This window comes from Callorhinus ursinus, unplaced genomic scaffold (assembly GCF_003265705.2).
Source record: "Callorhinus ursinus isolate GAN/ISIS: 27379988/994484 unplaced genomic scaffold, GSC_fseal_2.0 scaffold4, whole genome shotgun sequence".
Taxonomy (NCBI): Eukaryota; Metazoa; Chordata; class Mammalia; order Carnivora; family Otariidae; genus Callorhinus; species Callorhinus ursinus.
The window spans coordinates 123,401,615-123,410,545 of record NW_027397066.1 but is presented as its reverse complement, the minus strand read 5'-3'; the positions used below and the strand labels follow the sequence as shown (position 1 = coordinate 123,410,545).

At 41.2% G+C, this 8,931-nt stretch overlaps 1 long non-coding RNA gene across 3 annotated transcripts in view; it reads left to right on the top strand.

Annotated features, from left to right (window-relative positions):
• Nucleotides 1–8,931, top strand: part of LOC141372655 (uncharacterized) — a 115,233-nt gene that overhangs the window by 31,737 nt on the left and 74,565 nt on the right. For all 3 annotated transcript variants that reach the window (XR_012378041.1, XR_012378042.1, XR_012378043.1), the window contains exon 3: nucleotides 1,796–1,890. This is a non-coding gene — a long non-coding RNA (uncharacterized lncRNA). The remainder of the gene's footprint in view (nucleotides 1–1,795; nucleotides 1,891–8,931) is intronic.

Genomic DNA, 8,931 nt, shown 5'->3' with positions numbered 1-8,931 from the left:
TAGGGTATATTTTGATCTGTTAGAAGAAACCGTATCTCAAAATTTTAAAGAGAGAACAACTTATATATATATGCCAAAAATAAGGGTAACTACTATGAAGGGATAAAATATGACTCTAAAAATGAAAAATGAAAAATGTTTTTTTAGAAAAGGGATTGATAAGATGTTGGTTGAAAAAGGGAAAAGGAAAAATTAAAAAAAATAGTTAAAAAAATTAACTTTGAAAAACTAATGAATCATGGTAAAAAAGCCATGAATTCTATGTGCAGTATTCCCCTAGCGCTGGAGTTCTCCCGTTCTCCTTGATCGGTAAACTTGGTCTTGGCTTGCTGGCTGTTCGTGCTGATCTTCTGGGGGAGGGGCCTATTGCTGTGGTTCCCAAATGTCTTTGCTGGAGGTGGAATTGCCCCGCCCTTGCCGGTCCGGGCTAAGCAATCTGCTTGGGTTTGCTCTCAGGAGCATTTGTTCCCTGCAAGCTCCCAGCACAGCTTTGGAGGACCTGAGTGAAAATAGTGGCCTCCCAATCTCTGCCCGGAGGAGCTGAGAACTCGGGGCCCCACTCCTCAGTGTGCCCCCAGAGAAAAGCAGTCACTCCCGTGTCCCCGGTCTCCGGCCGCACTCTGTGCTCACCTGGCCTGTGATGAGTGTTTCTATCTCTGGCACCCAACCCCGTGTGGAGTCTCCAAACCCAGCAGATCCCTGCGGTGCACTCCCGCGCCGCTCCTCCGGGGGAAGGAAGGGGAGTCTCCCCGGCTCTGCCGCTTGTTCGGTCCCTGCTGGAGGAGCAGTGGCCCGACTGGGCCGTGGATCACAGTTTATGGCCACCCCGAGCTGAGAGCCCGCGCCTCGGCTCCGTCTCTGCAGCCGGCTTCCCCCCTCTGATACCTGGGAGCTCTGCTGCACTCAGGCACCCCTGGTCTTTCTGTGACCCTGAGGGTCCTGAGACCACACTGTCCCGCGAGGGTTCCACCCCCCGCTTAGCCACTGGAGTGACGTCCCTCAGCCGAGCCGACTTCTAAAAGTTCCAGTTTTGTGCTCCGTGGCTCTATCACTTGTCAGAAGCTGCTGACGGAGGCTCCCGCCCCCGCCATCTATCCTCCTGAATATCGCCTCGGATTCATTTCTCCACACGTCCTACCTTCCAGTAAGTGGTCGCTTTTCTGTTCAGAGAGTTGTTGCTATTCTTTTCTTCGATCTCCTGTTGAGTTCGTAGGTGTTCAGAATGCTTTGATCCGTATTCAGCTGAATTCCTGAGACCAGAGGAAATCCAGGTCTCCTACTCCTCCGCCATCTTGCTCCGCCCCCCTTAATCAGATTATTTTAAATTTGGAACATTGTGTGTGTATGTGTGTGTGTGTATACAGTTACAAATTCTTAGATCTAGCAGGGTTTTATTTTTATTTTTCTCCAAAGATGGTTTATAAAGCTGGACCCTTTCTTATTGTGGAAGCTATTGATATGAACTAATATTTCTATTTGCATTTATAACATTTATTATAAATATTATACATATTGTATATGTAATATATTAATATAATAAGATAATATATTTTATATTTAAATTAGTTGTATTATATGTAAATTTATATAATATATATTATATGATATATAGTATATACATACATATTATAATAATACTTATTGCGGAGGCCACATAATCCAGTTTACTGCTGATTTAAAGAAAAAGATTTCCTTAGTCTTAACTAACAACTCTTTCTTCAAGAAAAGGTTAGGAACCTTACAACTCTCTTTGCTGCTATTTTCATCACTTTTTTCTTTTACTTTTGCTTAACAGGAACCCATTACTCATGCTTTTGAAGATTTTCCATCACAGTACTAGTGGAGAAGAGTGAACATGTCCTTCCCAGGAGCCTGAAATAGCACCTGAAGGTACTGCAAAGAAGAAATTTCTCTCATTTTATGTTTTTTAGAAGTTTTTATTTAAATTCCAGGTAACAAGCAGTGTAATGTTAGTTTCAGCTGTACAATACAGTGGTTCCACACCTCCATACAACCCCTGATGCTCATCACGGCAAGTGCCCTCCTTGATCCTCATCATCTATTTCACCCACCCCCCCACCCACATCTCCTCTGGTAACTATCAGTTTGTTCTCTATAGTTAAGGGTCTGTTCCTTGGTTTGCCTCTCTCTTTTTTTTCTCCCGTTACTTGTTTATTTTTTTCTTAAATTCCACATGAGTGACATCATATGGTATTTGTCTTTCTCTGATTGACTTACTTTGTTTAGAATAATACTCTCTAGCTCATTGCAAAGGCTAGATTTCATTTTTTAATCTCATTTCATATTTTATTTGAAGAATTTAATTAACCTTTGCAATCTAGTTATATATACACACATATATAATGTAGAAAATTAAAACTAATATATCTGCATATATTTAATTTAAATTAATGTATCAGTAAATCTGGTAAAATTGTTGCCATTTATTTCTTGTGGTTTTGAATATACCCCAAGACATTGCCACTTATTTTATGGACCAAGTTTGAGATTCTGGGCATGCAGTTTTCCTAAATATCTTTCAGTCAGCCAACAAATATTTGTGTATTATTATTTGGCACTGATAAGCACTTGAGTTACTATGGGGAATGTGGCATCCTGATCTCTGTCTCTGTACCTTCACCTGTGCAGGCCCCTTGTTTAGAATGTCCAACCCCCTTTGTTCCCACCTCATCAAGTCCTGTCTGCAGACGTATCTCCCTATCCCACGTCACTCTGATTTCCTATAGTTCTGAGAAGAGGACTATTTCTCTACTGGATAAGGATAGCGACCCTCCCTCAGGCACCTAGCAATTAGTTGGCTGAGTAGAGGGGGGATATAAATTTCAAGACCTCTCTCTAAAACTAGTGCTGATATGTACATTAACATCCCAGCAAAGGGTGTTTCTTATACCGGCTAGGCTGAAATTCCCAGATCAGTTGAGTCATTCCTGCCTCCTTCATTGCTCCCGTAAATATGCAAGGCGGCAGAGGATCTATGTCTTTTTCCTGGAGCATAACCATGCTATGGCTGGCTAAGCAGTTGGATGGGAAGAACTTGAGGGTACTGCATGCATCCTGTTTTCCTTGTGCCCGTTTCTTTGAGCCTAATCCATCCATGTGATACAGTCCTGGTTGTCCTCAACAGGGGCTATTTCGGCATTTATTCTTACAAAGACTTATCTTATTGTTCAAATGTTTTCTGTGTCTTCGTAGACAGTGACCAGGCTAGGCTATCTTTTACTTCATTTAAAAAGGGATCTAGGGGTGCCTGGGTGGCACAGTCCGTTAAACGTCCGACTCTTGGTTTCGGCTCAGGTCATGATCTCAGGTTTGTGAGATGGAGCCCCATTGGCTCCGTGCTTAGCACAGCGTCTGCTTGAGATTCTCTCTCTCTCCCACTCATGCTTGCTCTCTCCCTCTCTCTAAAATAAAATAAAGCAATCTTAAAAAAAATAAAATATAAAGGGATCTAGCGCAGCTCTCAGCAGGCAAGACACACTCACTCAACAAGTGCCTGGTGAGTGGGAGAATGGAGAGTACACATTTCAATTGTACTATTTTGATAGTGGAATAATACCTCTTATGATTCTCTCATACCTCTTATCCAGCCTGTATGCCATTGCTCATTACTCTTACATACATTAAGTATGATGCTCAACTCAGTAAGTATTGAATGAATGAGTGAATGAATGAGTGAATGAATGAATGAATTATAGGAATAAGTATTAAAGTCCAGGCTTTCCACTCCTATATCCCCCCTGATACCTGATACCTTTTCTTCCTTCCTTCCTTCCTTCCCTCCTTCCTTCCTTCCTTTCTCTCTCTCTCTCTTTCTTTCTTTCTCTCTCTCTTCCTTTCTTTTCTTTTCTTTTCTTTTGTAGGCTCCATGCCCAGTGTGGAGCTCAAGGTGGGGCTTGAACTCACAACCTTGAGATCAAGACCTGAAATGAGATCAAGAGTAGTCTGCTAAACCGACTGAGCCACATGTGCCCCTTTCCATGATACCTTTTCTGACTGTTCCAGGCCTCAGTGTTATTCCCTATTCGGTATCATTCATTAGTGGCTAAAATAGGCTACCATAAATGGTTGGTTATATTCCATGTTTGTATTCTATCCACTCAACCAAATTTAAAAGGCTGGGACTTTTAGGTTTTTAATCCATTTTGAATTTGCTTTTGTGTATGGTGTAAGAAAATGGTTCAGTTTCATTCTCTTGCATGTTACTATCCAATTTTCTCAACATTATTTATTGAAGAAACTGTCTTTTTCCCATTTGATATTCTTTCCTGCTTTGTTGAAGATTAATTGACCATATAGTTGTGGGTTTATTTCTGGGTTGTCTCTTCTGTTCTATTGAACTATGTGTCTGTTTTTGTGCCAGTACCATACTATTTTGAGCACTATAGTTTTGTAATATAATTTGAAGTCTGGAATTGTGATGCCTCCAGCTCTGCTTTTCTTTTTCAAGGTTGTTTTGGCTATTTTGGGTCTTTGGTGGTTCCATACAAATTTTAGGATTGTTTGCTCTAGCTCTGTGAAAAATGCTGTTGGTATTTTGATGGGGATTGAAACCATAAAAATCCTTGAGGAGAACACAGGCAGTAACCTCTTTGACATCGGCTATAGCAACTTCTTTCTAGATATGTCTCCTGAGGCAAGGGAAACAAAAGCAAAAATAAACTGTTGGGACTTCAAAATAAAAAGCTTCTGCACAGCAAAGGAAACAATCAACAAAGGCTGGAAGAAGATATTTGCAAATGACATTATCTGATAAAGGGTTAGTATCCAAAATATATAAAGAACTTATAAAACTCAACACCCCAAAAATGAATAATCCAATTAAAAATGGGCAGAAGACATGAATACATATTTTTCCAAAGAAGAAATACAGATGGCCAACAGACACATGAAAAGATGTTCAAAATCACTCACCATCAGGGAAATACAAATCAAAACTACAATGAGATATCACCTCACACCATCAGAATGGCTAAAATCAACAACACAAGAAACAACAGGTGCTGGCCAGGTGGCGGAGAAAGGGGAACCCTCTTGCACTGTTGGTGGGAATGCAAGCTGGTGCAGCCACTCTGGAAAACAGTGTGGAGGTTCCTCAAAAAGTTAGAGCTACCCTACAACCCAGGAATCACACTACTAGGTATTTACCCAAAGAATACAAAAATACTAATTCAAAGGGATGCATACACCCTGATGTTTATAGTAGCATTATCTATAGTAGCCAAATTATGGAAATAGCCCAAGTGTCCAGTGACAGATGAATGGATAAGAAGATGTGGTGATATACACACAATAGAATATTACTGAGCCATAAAAAAGAATGAAATCTTGCCATTTACAACAACATGGTGGAGCTAAAGAGTATTATGCTAAGTGAAATAAGTCAATCAAAGGAAGACAAATACCATACGATTTCACTCATCTGTGGAATTTAAGAAACAAATGGTCATAGGAGAAAAAAAGAGAGAGGCAAACCAAGAAATAGAGTTAACTGTAGAGAACACACTGATGGTTACCAGAGGGGAGGTGGGTGGAGGGATGGGTGAAATAGGTGATGGGGATTCAGGAGTGATCAGCACAGGGTGATGTATGGAAGTGTTGAATCACTATACTGTACACCTGAAATTAATATTACACTATATGTTAACTAACTGGAATTTAAAGAAAAGTCCAAGACTGTATTTTACATGCTCACTTTTTTCTACTTTGCCTGGTAAGTGCTTTAAAATAGCATGCTCAATATATATTAGTTGCTGTTGATAATGAAATTCTAGAAGGAAAAGAAACAATGAACTTCCAAGCTATTGTTCCATTTTGCTTTGACCTTTCTTTGTGGTAGAAGGTTTTTGAGTCTGAAGTAGTATCAGTAGCAATTTATGTGATTATATCAAGTGTGGGTTTTATTTTGATTATGCTAAACTAAATGAACTTGAGAGTGAACACAGCTTTCCTCTTGCTACAACTAAGAAATTAAAAGTCGCTTTTATCATATTTACTGTAGTGGATGATCAAGAGTTCAGGGGCTGTATGGAATAGAAAAAAGAGCTCTGTACCAGGAGTCAGAGCTTTTCTGCAGATGTGTATTTTAGGTCATCATGTTGTGTCTCTGCTACTTGTGAAATGATAAAGGAGATAGTACAATATGGCATAGTGGTTTTTAAGAACTTAAAAAGAATGGCAAGTTTTGTTGAAATGCAATCTTGGGAAAGCCCATCACATAATGACATTCAGATGAAGCTACTGGGGCTCTTTGAAACACTAGAAGCCACTGGTGTAGTATAAAGAGTACTCTTTGGAGCCAGACCAGTCTTACCACTTCTGCACGCTGGGACCTTCAGTAAGATATCATCTCTCTGAGCCTCAGTCTCCTTAACTGTAAAATGGAAACAAGAAGGAAAACAACCTCAGAGGGTTGACGTAAGCATTAAATGAGATAATACATGCAAAGCTCTTAGCATAGAGCCTGTTATATTTTAAGTACTTCCCCATGCAGTGGACACCTCTGAGCTGCTTTGTTCAAAATACTTTACTTTCCTCTGACAACTGCTCCTTCCTTCCCCATCCACATGGTACAGCGGGAGCAGCAATATGATAGCATTACCCAGTCTGCTGGCCAGTGAGTCCTTTCTCAGCATGTCTTGGACTAGGCACCAAGACATAAGAGTTGGGAGAGTCTGTCCAGTTAACACATTTGAAGAAGCTGTAAGAAATAAAACTCAGGAGGGGTGCCTGGGTGGCTCAGTCAGTTAAGTATCTGCCTTTGGCTCAGGTCATTATCTCAGGGTCCTGGGATCAAGCCCTGTGTTGGGCTCCCTGCTCAGTGGGGAATCTGCTTGTCTCTCACCCTCTCCCTCTACCTCTCCCTGCCCTGCTTGTGCTCTCTCTCTCTCTCTCCAATAAAATCTTTGAAGAAGGAAGGAAGGAAGGAAGGAAGGAAGGAAGGAAAACTCAAGAGTTGTCAGCAGTTAGCACAGGTGTCCTGCAGGGGAACAAGTCAGTATGCGGAGAGGCAGATAAAGAAGCAGGTAAGTGGAGACCAACAAGAGAGGCAAGAAACAGAGAGGTGACAGTGTTGGAGTTCCTGTTTTTGAGTATTCCTGACACCTAATCTCATTCCTGTCCTCAGTTCCTCGAGGAATCCTAGGATCAATAAATTCCTCTTTTTCTAAGCTAGTGTGCTGGATGATGCTATGACTTCTTGTTAAGCTGGGAATTACACTTCCCAGAATCCTCTTCTGTGCACAGTTCTGAGTTAGAGTTGACCAAAGAGGAAGTTCCAAGAGATTTGGAAGGTTGAAGAGAAGCAAAGACCATTATTCTCAGAAGAGCATCCTGGTCAGATAGACAGACACAGAGGCACCCTGGGTCCCACCTTATTCTGGCTCTCCTCCGCACTGTCTAGTTTCCAACTGATGGCCCTGCTCATCCAAAGCAGGCATAGTTCTTTCCTATGCCCTTATGCAGAAACTTGGCTGCAGGCCCACAGAGGTCATAGCTCCACAGAGGGAACATCTTCCCCCTTCACAATCCCACTGAAGCAGCTGCGTATAGTTGCCTCTCAGATTTCCCTGCAACCTCCAACTTACCCACTCATGCCAGTGCTTTTTGAGAACTGGTTAGTGACTCTTTCTCAAATCATTTGACCTTCACTTCCTCAGCTACTCCCATGTTTGTGTGTGGTCTATTTCCTATAATAAATCTCTTATTCCCATAATACTCTAGTGACTCTGCTTCTCTGATTGAGGCCTGATTGCTACAACCAGTTTGTTTTTCTTTCACTTGCATACAAACCAGAAGGATATTTATTTTTTTTAGATTTTTCACATTCCTTAAACAAAAATACCCTCACAGAATAAAGAGAAATATCAAGGTAACACTTTTGGAAAAAAAATACAGTTTTTGGAGCAAAACATTCATAAATTTTCTCACATTATTCTTTTTTATACATAAACAATGGGTTGTTAATAACTCATGGTGATTTCATTAAAATTGCCTCATATGTCCTGAACCTCTTGAGTGAAACTGAGGAAAATCGGTGTGACTTTTGCCTCTTCCAGAGGTGTAGGTAATAAACTTTGAGGAATGTACATTAGGAAGACACCAGTGTTGCAGGAATTTTCTGCCTTTAGTGCCCATGGTTCTCGGTCACTCCGTTTTGAAGAATGAAGAGGTAGACCAGACAAAGAGTGGTGGGCAGCAAGGGAAAGTTTATTGAGCGATAGTACAAGCTCCCAGAGAAGGAGGGGGGCCCGAAAGGGTTGCCCCTGGAGTTTCTAAGTTTCAGGGTTTTTATGAGCTCTTTTGCAGAACTATCTTAAGCAATCAGGGTGTGCTGAGGTGTGCCAATCAGGGCTTTGGTCACGTATCTGTATACCTATTGGGTTAATGTCAACGTGTGGATGATCTTTTTTGCTGACATCTGGAGACTTAGGTCTTAACTGCCTCTTGCTTGTGTTAGGGGCAAATGCCTTGTGGTTAATTGTCTTATTTTAGGATGTTTTGCAGAAGTCATTTCTTCAAAGGCTGCAAAACAGAATGCTAGTGCAGTCCTGTCTAAGCTGCAAAACAGGATGTTAGTGCTGTTTTATTTTAGCTGTGCTGACTCCATATCTTCTTGTTGGGGACCCTGGCCCTGACTGTCCAACGAATTCTTAAACATGGAATTAGTGACAATGACTTCTCCTTCATCACTATGGATTCAACCAGAAAAGCAGAAACACTAGGACACACACACACACACACACACACACACACACACACACACACACCACAGTTGTTACAAAGATTTGGACTTACGCAATTGTAGGAGCTGGTTAAATAGTTTTTGTAAGGCTGTTGTCTTTGTGTCCGAGGTGGGAGCTCAAAGTTCCTATCTCGTTAAGCCTTTAGATACTTCCTCTACAGTATACCAGG